Source organism: Camelus ferus, chromosome 4, assembly GCF_009834535.1.
Source record: "Camelus ferus isolate YT-003-E chromosome 4, BCGSAC_Cfer_1.0, whole genome shotgun sequence".
NCBI classification, from domain to species: domain Eukaryota; kingdom Metazoa; phylum Chordata; class Mammalia; order Artiodactyla; family Camelidae; genus Camelus; species Camelus ferus.
Window position 1 is genome coordinate 28,608,549 of NC_045699.1, and position 12,224 is coordinate 28,620,772.

Genomic DNA, 12,224 nt, shown 5'->3' on the forward strand with positions numbered 1-12,224 from the left:
CACCAGACTCAAGTAGTGGTTTTATATACTGTGTATATTTTTGTAATCTGTCCAGGTAAATGTAAATAGCCTAGTGAGTGGCAGATCATCATGGAAGAGTGATTTGCTTTGGTGCCTCTGCTTTCTCATGTAGCAGTTGATGTTCAAGTTGCCTTGATCGGGACCGTTTTTTGCATAGAAAATCTGAAATGCGCTAGTAACTTTTTAACTTCAGTGTACCAAGTTTGCAGACGTTATAGAGGCTAATACTGGAGACGTGATAGACATTTTTATTCCAAATAAGTCCTTGTGAACTGTGCCATTTATGGGGAATCCCAGGGAAAATGTTTACATTTTATATACACTGAAGAAATCTTTTTCCTCCTACTAATTTGCCTAATCTGTAATAGCATTTCTGAGTCCTTTCCTTTTTCCACAAGTGTGGTTTTTTCTTTAATCTGCAATTAATAATATTCTCATAAAAGCACTGCAATTTGAAGAATGCCTTCTTGGTCCATTTTTCAATGTTACTCCCACATACCCTAGGTTCAGACGGGTTTGAAAGGAAAATATACACAACCCAGTAATATTGTTGCATATCAGTTTTGTCTTTGGCTAAAGAAACAGTCTGTATGTCTTGGTTAGCAGTGAATGCCGCTTTGGCCCTTTCTGTTAGAACTGTGTTTGACTGTATATAATTGAAAACCAACCACAGAAGTTTAATCAAACAGCAGTTCATTTTTTCTCATTTAGCAGTAAGTCCAGAGGCAATAAGCCAGTGGCTGCGGCTAGTTTATGCAAAGAAAGCAGAACAGCAAGCCTGAAGGAGCATTTAGTCCTCATTCTCATGTTCTTAACATGGTTGCTGCATACCCAGGCTCACATGCCCATTCTAAATAGGAAAAATGAGGAAAAATAAAAGGCAGATTCCATCCAAGTCTTCTTTTGAAATGCTTTCCCAGTAACTTCTGCTTACTTTTAACTGGCCAGGCTTGGTTCGTATTGCCACTCCTAGAGGCAAGGGAGTATGAGGAAGCCTCTTACCTGGGTCTGTTACTGCCCCAAAGAAAATCAGGAGTTTTTTAATTAAAGAAAAGGAGAATGAGTTTCAAGTAGGCAACTAGCATGCCTGCCACAAATAACTTTCCTGGAGAAACAGCAAATGCTTCGAGTGTTCTTCCCTGATGGTTATTAAGCACTTGCTCCAACCCTGACTACTTGGTTCCCTGTTTGTTACTCAAGTTATTATGACAGTGATCTGGACAAAAGGTCTGAGTGCTGTTTGAATGCCGTCCAAGTGGCCCGCTTATTCTCACACTTACGAAGTTTGTACAACAGTAGAGAAGCGGTGGGATCCATTTTTTTTTTTCACATAATAATAATAATTAAATGACCATTATCGGTTGAGTACCTCTCAGATGTCAGCTTGTTTAAAACATATCTCACTGGAGCCTCACAACATTCCACTTTTACACGTGAGGGGAAGCTATGGACAGATGCCCAAGGTCACACAGTTGATGAGGACAGCCAGAATTTGAACCCAGGTTGAACAACTCCAGTGCCTTCTAGTCAAAATAGGCTAGCACACTGCCTTGGTCCCTGCACACCTGGAGATGCTGCCCTCCCTGAGCTGGACACCAGGCTCTCAACACAGGCTACCATCAGGGCATGAGCAGCCCCTCCTGGGGAAGGACTGGCACATGAAAACAAACCATCAGAGTGAACAGCAATTCTTTTCATCTTTCTCATCAGACTGTCTAGTGTTAGTGGTCAAGTGCCAAAGGTGTTTCCACAGCTGGTCATCCACGCTGGCCCCGGAATGTATCAGGGGCAAAAACAGCTGATCAGGAGAGTCAAAGTGAACTGTTTGTCTTCACTGTTGCTCACCTGACACCTGTGCCGTCTTTCCCACTTCTGGGTCTCTGCCCGCGTGGCATCCTTCACCTGGAGCACTCCTCCCTGCCACCCTGGCTTTGCTGGCGCCTTTTCTTCTTCATGTTGCAGCATCTCCTCAAGAAGGTCTTCCACACGTCTCTGTGAAATGGGCCGTTACCTTCCAGCCTGGCACTCGGTTTGTTTTCCTAAACTTACAGCACAATTAGTAATGACTCCGCTCACTCGGTTTTATCTGCCTCACTAGACTAAGTTCCCTGAGAGCAGGGACTGTATCTCATTCATCATTGGATTCCAGTGCTGACCTAGGGTCTTCCACATAGTATGCGTTCAACAAACAGAAATATAAATTGAATGAATCAATGAAGGAATGATCCTTGATCTCAAAGAGGGGCACTGTCTCAGAAACCAGTATTTCCAATGCCTGCTGTGAGAGCTCTGTTAAAGCTAAGTACAAAATGCCTGGCCTTGGAGACAGGGCCTCTGGGCAGGCTTTGTGTAGGATGCCCCCTTCCCCACCTTGTGATAAAATATACAAAACTGACCATTTTAACCATTTTAAATTATTCAATTCAGTAGCATTAAGCTTCTACACAATGTTGTGGAGAATGTACCTTTTGAGCAGTTTTGAAGATGAGTCTGATGTAGACATGCACACACATCCCGTGAATCGGGCACCCCCTCTGGTTTCTCAAAGCCCTGGGACAGGCCACAGGCCACCCTGGAACAACTCTCCCCATATGGCTGTGTGTGATAGGCAAGGGCCCCGGCTCAGTCTCAAAACTCCATGAAATCTCTAGATAAATATAGGGGCAGTGTTTTCCAATGACAAAACTGGTGCCATTCATCCAGATAAAAGATGTAGGTACTACTTTTGGGTGCAAGAAGCCATCTGGGACAAGAAGTTTGGAGGTTGAGATGTTAGCAATTTAAGAGGCTTGCAGACCTCTGGGGCAAAACGTTTTGGCTCAGACATCAGCCAGGGTCAGGGATGTTACCTATGGCAGTGGTTTTTAAATTCTTAGTGTATCTAGATCACCAAAAGGGCTTGCAGACAACAGAATGCTGCGCCCTGGCCCGTTTCTGATTCAGTGGGCCTGGGGCAGGGCCAGAGAATTTGCATTTCTAACAATTCCTAGGTATTGATGCCTCTGAGCTGTGTTCACATTTCAGAGAAATTTCTAGAACCCCAAGCCTTTAAGGGATGGGTTTGGTAGGCAGGTGGGGGTGGGGAAGAGGCTGGACTTACTCAACTTTGCATTTTTCTTGCAAATATTACCACTTTGAGAGGCAAATCCCTCTTGCCCTTGTTTTGGCTGAGGCTCCTACGGCAGGAGTGGATGCTGCCTGTGCTTCAGCCTCGCAGTCTGGTCTGCTAGGCTCATTTCTGCCATTCTGGAGATCAAATCAGCTTTAGTGGCAAAAACAATGTAGCTTTAGATGTCTAGCAAGAAGGGTTTGCTCTCTCCATTTTTTACCCCAATGTCTAAACCTGGGGACACCCGACTCGAGGGAAAAGTTTGAGTCTGTAGAGGAGATACACCAGTCCAGAACTGCTGCCCCATGCTGACCCCAGGTGAAGAGGGAAGATCAAAACGGGGCTTGCCCCAGTGCCAGTGCAGTGACATGGATGTCATTTGTCGTCAGTCTCCTTCTCTGTGGAGAGCAGTAAGAGGTAGGCCAGGAGGCTGGAGTGTTACGTCAGCAGATGTCATTCCACAGAGAAGACAAGAATCTAGCAGGAGTGGGTGCCCAACACGGAGCACATTCCTTTCATGAGTCTGTTTACTTTCCTCCTGGAGGTGGTGCAGGATAGCGACTGGAGTACCTGCCCTGTGGGCAGACTGCCTGGGGTCAGATACCAGCTCCCCTACAGCCTAGCCTATGGCCTCGGAGAAGACAATTAGTATCTCTGAACCTCAGTCTCCTTATCTGTAAAATGGTATTACCTACCACTCAGAAGTGGAAGAATTCAATATACTGTTTGAAAACAGTGTCTGGCACAAAGTAAACGCTCCAAAGTGTTATTTCTTGTTATTATTCTCATCTTCACTTAGGACTAGTGTTCTATACTGTACACCCTGCACTCCCTGCCACAGCATGGGAGCCCCGACCCCAATCTGACCTACCTTGATTCAGATCCATCTTCCTTTCCTTTCCATTCCTAACAGTCCTTTTTCTTTGGACCTCCAGAGAAAGTGGATGCAATGTGGGGTGTGCCTTCATACAGATCTGGATTAAATTCTCAGATATGCCAACTGTTCTGAGACAACAGGCAAATTCTGAGACAACTTATCCTTTCTGTACTTGAGTTCCTTAAGGTATAAAATAGCAAGAATAAAAGTACTTACCTCAATTAGGCTTGCTGTGAGGATTAAATGAGATAACAGAAAGTGAGCACTCAGCAGAGTGGGACCCAGAAATCACTTACTCTGCAAACTGACTGAGCCATTATGTACTAGGCAGCATTCTAAATGAAAGAGACACAAGATGAACAAGACACTGAAAGCCTCAATCTATGCATAATAGGGGTCCCAGAAGGAAAAGAAAGAGAAAAGGGGATTGAAAAGGTATTTGAACAAATAATGACTGAAAATAAAACTTGATCCAAAAAAATGGACATAAGACCTAAATAAGCAATTCTCCAATGAAGACATACAAATGGCCAATATGCACATGAAAACAATGCTCAGTTATCAAAGAAATGCAAATCAAAACTACACTGAGGTATCACCTCCCACCAGTCAGAATGGCTATCATTAAAAAGTCTACAAACAAATGCTGGAGAGGGTGTGGAGAAAAAGGGAATCCTCCTACACTCTTGGTGGGAATGTAATTTGGTTTAGCCATTATGGAAAACAGTATGGAGATTCCTCAAAAAACTAAAAATAGACTTACCATTTGCCTGGGCATATATCTGGAGGGAACTCTAATTTGAAATGATACATGCACCCCATGTTCACAGCAGCACTATTTACAATAGCCAAGACATGGAAACAACCTAAATGTTCATCAACAGAGGACTGGTTAAAGAAGTTGTGGTATATTTATACAACGGAATACTACTCAGCCATAAAAAATAATGCCATTTGCAGTAATATGGAAGGACCTGGAGATCATCATTCTAAGTGAAGTAAGCCAGAAAGAGAAAGAAAAATACCACATAATATCACTCTTATATGTAATCTAAAAAAAGAAAAAAGACTAATGAACTCATCTACAAAACAGAAACGGAATCACAGACACAGTAAACAATCTTTTGGTTACTAGTGGGAAAAGGGGTGGGAAGGGATAAATTGAGTGTTTGAGATTTGCAAATATTAACTACTATATATAAAAATAGACAAAACAAATTTCTGTATAGCAAGGGAACTATATTCAATATATTGTAGTTACCTATAATGAAAAAAGAATGTGAAAACAAATATATATATGTGTATGTATGACTGCAACATTATGCTGTACACTAGAAATTGACACACTGTATCAAGTATACTTCAGTTAAAAAAATAATAAAAAAATAAGTTAAGGCCTTAAATGTGTGAGGGTACAGCTCAGTGGTAGAGTGCATGCCTAGCATGCATGAGGTCCTTGGTTCAATCCCTAGTAAATTCATTAAAAAATAAGTAAGCAAACAAAGCTTATTACTTCCCCCCAACAACAACAAAAAAGGAAGAAATTTAAGGCCTCTTTCATGGGGCATGAATTCTCGATGGACAAACACATACATCAAGATTTCAGTTAAACATTCATCTGAAAACAAAAGCCAAGATGGAACGTGTGTGTGTGTGTGTGTGTGTGTGTTGGTGGTGGTGGTAGGGGGTTGGCACTACTTTATACTGCGTGGCCAGGGAAGGATTCTCTTACAAGGTGACTTATAACTTATAGGCTAAAATCTTAACAAAAAGAAGCCAGCCATGACTAGATGTGGGGAAGAGGGGCAGAGAGGGACGGAGCATGTTTGCAGGCTTATTATCTGTAGTCTCTGTCTTATTTAGCATTTAGTTAGTTTCAACCTCATGTATAAAGGGTTTTAAGAATCTCTAGGAAATAGGGACTGAGGGAAAGAAGATGAGGCATAAAGTCTGGCATTGAGGAAAGGTGTGGGAATCTTTCTAGATTCAGGAGTGGGGAGGAAGGGTTTGAGCCTAAAGTTAAGATCATAAGGAATGAAAATAGGGTCCAGAGAGGAAAAAACCGGACACTGTCTGTCTCAGGATAGAGGGCTTTGAGGGAAAAGTAGAAAGAGTGTGTGTGTGTGTGTGTTCACTGGGTCAGGAAGAGAGGGAAGGATTTCTAATTAGGGAAGGTAGGAGGGAGGAGTCAAACTGGGAAAAAGATGCAGATTAGGAACAAGAAGGAAATGAGGGAGGAGGTGGATAAGGGCCTACGGTGGAGATGGGGAGAATGATTCAGATGTGGAAGAAAGAACATCATTAGCTCAGCGACAAGGCAGATGAAAGAAAAGTTGCAGGGAGAGAAAAGCCAGATGGTGGTGTCGAGGAGGTGAGAGAAAGCTCTCAAGGGTGGGAAGGAAGAAAAGGGAGTTAAGAGCGTAAGCAATGGGCCCACGTAAGGAGGTGGGAGAGGACTCCCTCTAATTAGGATAAGAGGAACCAAGAGAATGGGGGGGGGGTTAAAAAGTTGGCTTGAGGGCAGGGGTCTGGCAAAAGAAAAGGGTGGAGGGCAGAAGGAGGCCCAAGTTCAGGAGGGAGGCAGGCCAGCACAGCAGAAGGCAGAGAGAGGAAGGGGAAGAGCAGAAATGGGTGGGGGAAGAGACCTAGGGTCCAAGTTTCCTGGATGAGAAAGAGCACTGGGAGGGGGAACACCAGACTTTGTGGAGGGGGAAGGCCTCTAAGTGGGTAGAGGGAGGACCCCATGATTCACAGGGAAACGTGTATAGGAGGGGAGGACTTTGAGAGAAGGGGAAGGACAAAGAAGTCCTTAGAAACCAACTAGGCAGCAAGACTGTCGAGCTGAGGGGACCATACAGGAGCCAAATTTGACGCCAGAGGTAAGGAAGTGGGAGGCAGTGCGGTGACTATCCCGGGGTTAGAATGTCTATGAAATTGAAAACTGAGTCGAGAGAGCAGCAAAGCCCTGAGGACAAGGCTGGTGGAAACTTCTCAGGAAGGGAGGCTGAGGAGCTGGAGGACCTACTTTCTCATTACTGGCTATGGGCACAGTGGGGACCTGCCATGTATGACCAACAGAGATGCATGCGTGCGTGCACCTGAGCGTATGAGGTGCTTTTCCTGCTGCTGCCTCTTTTCCCTTCTGTTCCTCTGTGATTCCTACTGTTTCCTTTTGCTTCACTGAGTACTCATCTCCCCCTCCTCTAATCCTCCTGGTTCAGGGGGGCCTCCCAGCTGCAGGTTTACCTTGCCAAGCTAACCTCCCAGCCTTTGTACATATTGTTCATCTGGAGCTTTTCCCACGTCTCCTCCCCACCTCTCACAGACACAACGCCCTGGGGATGGAAATAAGTCCCTGATATTAAAGAAGCTACAATCCACGCAGTCAGATCACCCATCCCAAAGTTTGTTTGGAATATGAAGTCAATTTGGGGGAAGAGGCAGTCCCTGGTGCCTGGAATTGGGGAGGGTTATTGGACACCTTTTCTGCAAAAGCAGTGCTGCTCAATCATGGTTTAATAGGATTTTGAAGGCTAACCTGATAATCTATCTCTTTCCTCTGTATTTGTACAAATTTATACAAGAGATTTCACAATCTACATCAAATCAGATCATGACCGTCATCCTTTTGCAAATTAACTTCTGAAGTGCAGGTTGGAGATTACATATAATTTCTTCTGAATTCAATAGAATCAATGGACAATGGAAGGGTGAAAAAAATCAACTACAAATTATTTAAATGGACCTACATGACTCTCTGCAAGTCTGGACCTCTTATAGAGGTCTGAGGTTTTCCGAACCAATGCAAGAGAAGTTTAACCATGCTTTTGATCTGTTATTGCATTGTACTTTAACCTCACTAGTAAAACCGTTTGCATAGTTTGGGGTATCACATTTTCAATTTTCTACAAAAACACCTCTGAAGATCATTTGAAAAAATAAAACAAAAAACTTGGTGAGATTCAGAAGATTTAAGTGCTTTAAGAAACAGCCAAAGTCATAAGCGCCCAGAAAACAGGGTGGAATCCAACAGCACCAGGAGTGATGTCAGTCATCCTAAAAAAATGCAGAATTTCCCCCAACGGTGCTGCCACTGGGAACTTGATCCAGAATTGCTACTCACTGTGGTAGGAAGCAGCCAAAGCAGAATTAGATGCAAACAGATTCTTTCTTAAAAGTCTGGCATAGAGAATGGAAAAAAAAAAAAAAAAACAGATAACTTGCGTTCAAGACATTTTATCCAACGTGAACTACATAGGAATATTAAAAATTCCCCAAAATAGAAGAACTAGATGTTTTTATTGGTTAAGAGAAGTGACTTCAAATGCATTCCAAAAGACAATGAAGAAAATACTTTCCATGGAAGGAGACAGTTGGGTAAGGCTGTTAAATAAACTTGCAAATAGCAAAGGAGTGAGTAGAGTGTGTGGTGCCAGCCATGTTAGGGGGGCAGTGTGGAGAGTCAGAACTATTTCTGCATTTTGTCAGAAAGACAGCCTTTAGCCTGGGACAGCGTCTGCTGTTCACAGAAGTGCTGTCAGTCTGAGGTCTAACAGTCCTGAGCATGAGGCAGCGCGAGGATGAGACACTGAAAGATGCCAGTTAAGCAGCTCAGTATCATCCTTAAACAACTTCACTATTTCCCAGAAATTAGTTGCATTTAGGAATGAAGCCCACGGGTTTTACAAATATGAAAATGAGAAGAGTCTCTAAAAAGAGGTGCTGCACAAAACCACTCAGACATTTTTAGATGAAATTTGGTCAGATTACACACTGGTTTTTAAAACACTGTCCAAATCCGATTTTCAAAGAGCAAAAGGATGTAATATAAAAATAAGTACTGGAGTAAATAATCAAACAACACAGTGAAGCAGAAAAAGTAGCAGAAAGTAACACACAGCCTTGAGTTTAAATTCTAAGTCTGCTCCTGATGACCTTTAGTGACTTAACGTGAGTGAGTAACACTCTGAAACCATTACCTTGTCTGTAATGGAGATAATGCCATTTACCTCACAGCATGTGTAAGTAGTATGTTGGTATGAAAAATGCCAACAGCACCCCATTCTTTTTGGACACAGAATGAACACATAGGGTAACTGTTGCCACCCCTGCTCCAAAGACATGGATAAGCCAGTGAAATACTTTTCATCCCCTCATTTAAAAAACACAAAAATAAAACCACAGTTAAGTTCTTAAGGAAGAAAAGGAAACTTGAAGGTGGCAGAAATGGAGGGGGAACCCAAAGAACCTGAAACTCCGTGGCCCATAGAGGTGGCTAGACTGGATATGTGTTTTGGGAACTGGAATTCCAAAGATGCCAGGCAAGGAATGTTAGGAATTAAGGCTGCAGATATAACGGACAGTAAGAAGCAGAAACGTGGCATGCTTAGAACGAGGAAAGTCCTGTTCCAATACGAGGACTGAAAAATTGCTATCTACTAGCTCAGGGTCACAGCAGGAAAATAGGCTTTCCCTCCCAGGCCTACGGTGGACAGAAAGTCAGTAACAAGAATGTTTACTGCATGTGAACGCAGAAGCCAATTTTTTTTTTTATTAGTTGCATTGTGGAAGTCTCATTCAACAAAATTAACTGGTTCAGTTAAACAGCAGATTAGACTCAAAGAGAAAATTCAATGAATTGGAAGATGTAAGGAAATCATAGAGACCATAGCACAGAGTGGGTAAAGACAAGATATAAGATATTAAGGTGTGGGCACTGGACTGTTGAAATCTTCTAGGCCGGGGAGATAGAAAACAGTGGGAGGGAGGAACAATTATTCTTAAAAGAAAAGCAACTATCAAAAGACTCTAAAAAGTGGGGAAAAAAAGTAGTAGCCTGGGTAGGCACTTTGGAACTTGAGGAATAATCTGGAAGTTTCCTGGGGTTTTTCTTCTGCCACCTTTTTACTTTCTTTTGGCTTGGGTGCAAGGAAAACCTTTAATCTGAAAACATCAATGAGTGCAGATGAAGGGGAAATAAAGAGCCTGTTTTCATGAGCTAAAGGAATGGGAAAAGGGTGACCTGTAGGAAAAAACCCATTTGATTACGCCCACCCCTCTTCAGCTGAACATCCATCCCCCTAGTCACTGGATGTGGCCAAGACTGTGAGGAAACCCTGTGGAACATCCCTGCCCTGAACTGAGTGACCAGCTGTAAAGAGGCAGCACCTTAACCATCCCAACTAGAAACTGAGGGGAGGATTACAAAGAGAAGGGAGCTGGAGAAATCTTCCTTTAAATCTGCGTATGAGGCCCTGGACAGACCCTCAAGTGGACTATGCATGAAACTGACCATAATCACAGCAAAATGAACTCTAAGAGGACTACTGCCCAGGTGTCAGGTTGGTTTCTGGGTAACATCCAAATGGACGAAGACCAGAATAGCACTGCAAAGGCTTTGAAAATTGACACTGAATCACAGAAGTGGGCCTGAATCCCATGGAACCTAAACAGTTTGCCTTATAAAATAGAAGATTTAAATAGGAACAAGATTCTGTTAATACCCAAAATGTCTAGGATCCAATGCAAAATTACTCATCATATAAACCAGGAAAATCTCAACTTGAATAACAGACACACGGAAGACCCAAATAGAAATTTCAGAAGTAAAAATACAATAACCAAAATAGAAAAAACTCACTGGTTGGGCTCAGTAGCAGAATATAGACGACAGAGGAAAGAATCAGTGAATCTGCAGATAGACCACAAAGAACTATCTTACCTGAACAACAGAATAGAAACTGAGTAAAAACGGACACAATCTCAGACTTGTGGGACAATGACAAAATTAACATTTATGTCATTAAAGTTCCAAAGGAGAGAAGAAAAAGTGCAGGGCTGAAATCACATTTAAAGAAATAATGGCTGGAAACTTTCTAAATCTGACAGAAAATAAAATTTAGATTCAAAAAGCTGAATGAACCCAAAACAAGATAAAACTAAAGAAACCATGCTCAGTCACATCACAATTGAATTTCTGAAAATTAAAGACAAAGAAAAAAATCTTTTAAGAGGCTAGAGAAAAACAACACATTACTCAAAGGGGAACAATATTGAGTACTTTTTTTTTTTTTTTTAAATAAAAAACCTTGGGGGCTCAAGGCTTGACTGGGGGAGAAGCCACTTCATGCTCATTCAGGACCCTGCTGGCTGTTGGCTGGAGACAATGTTTTCTTGCTGCATGAGCCTCTCCATAAGGTAGCTCAAAACACGGCAGCTGGCTTCTCTCAGAGTAAGCAAGAGAAGGTGCCCAAAGTGGAAGGCACAGTACCTAACTTTCAAGGTGACATCCCATCACTTCTATTCATTACATTACATAAATACGATGAAAGGATTCCAGCCCACACTCAAGGAGAGATTATGATGATCTATTATAGGGCATGAAGACCAGGAGGTAGAGATCACTGAAGACTTTTTAGAGGTTGCGCACCACACTACCAAACAATTTTATCAATAGTATGTAGTCTATTAATTTGGATAGTAAAGAATTCAGTTTAAAAGTAGTGTAAATTCTAGTTCCAAAGTATTAAAAAGATCAATTAAATTCAATTTCTTGTCCACTGTTAGGCTGAGGAATTTAGGAATGCTATCAGTCAGGATAGGCTGGGTCATGTTGTGTTAACAGCTCAAAACCCTTAGGGTCTTCAATATTTACTTGTCACTCTTGTTGCCTGTCTATCACAAGTTGGCTGGGGACCCTACTGATAGAAAATCTCTGTGTGCTACTGGTCTCCATGCAAGGGGAGAGAAAACTCTGGAGTGCAATTAAATGCTCTACTACCCAGAAGTGACACATAGCATTTATTACAACTAACTGACCAACTGGTCACACGGCCCTGGCCAACCACAAGGGGGCTTGGATGTGCAATCCTAACACGTGCAGGTGAGAGCCAGAAATACCTGCTGAACAGTACAAGTGACTACTTCAGTCTGTTCACTAAATTTTCAACCTACTCTTGTCTCCTATAGAAACTGCAAACCCTCTAGAATGGTTACAGTGAAATCAAAGGACAAAATCAAGTGTTAGTAAGAATGTGGGGCAACCTGAACTCTCATACAGTACTAGTAGGAATGTAAAATTGTATAAACTACTTTAGAAATATGTCTTTGTTTTTCCTAAGTTAACTCATTAATGAAATTGGTGGGCTCTATGTTAAGCACATTTAATTTTATAAGAAATGTTAAATTATTTTCCGAAGACAAAAGGTTTGCAACAGC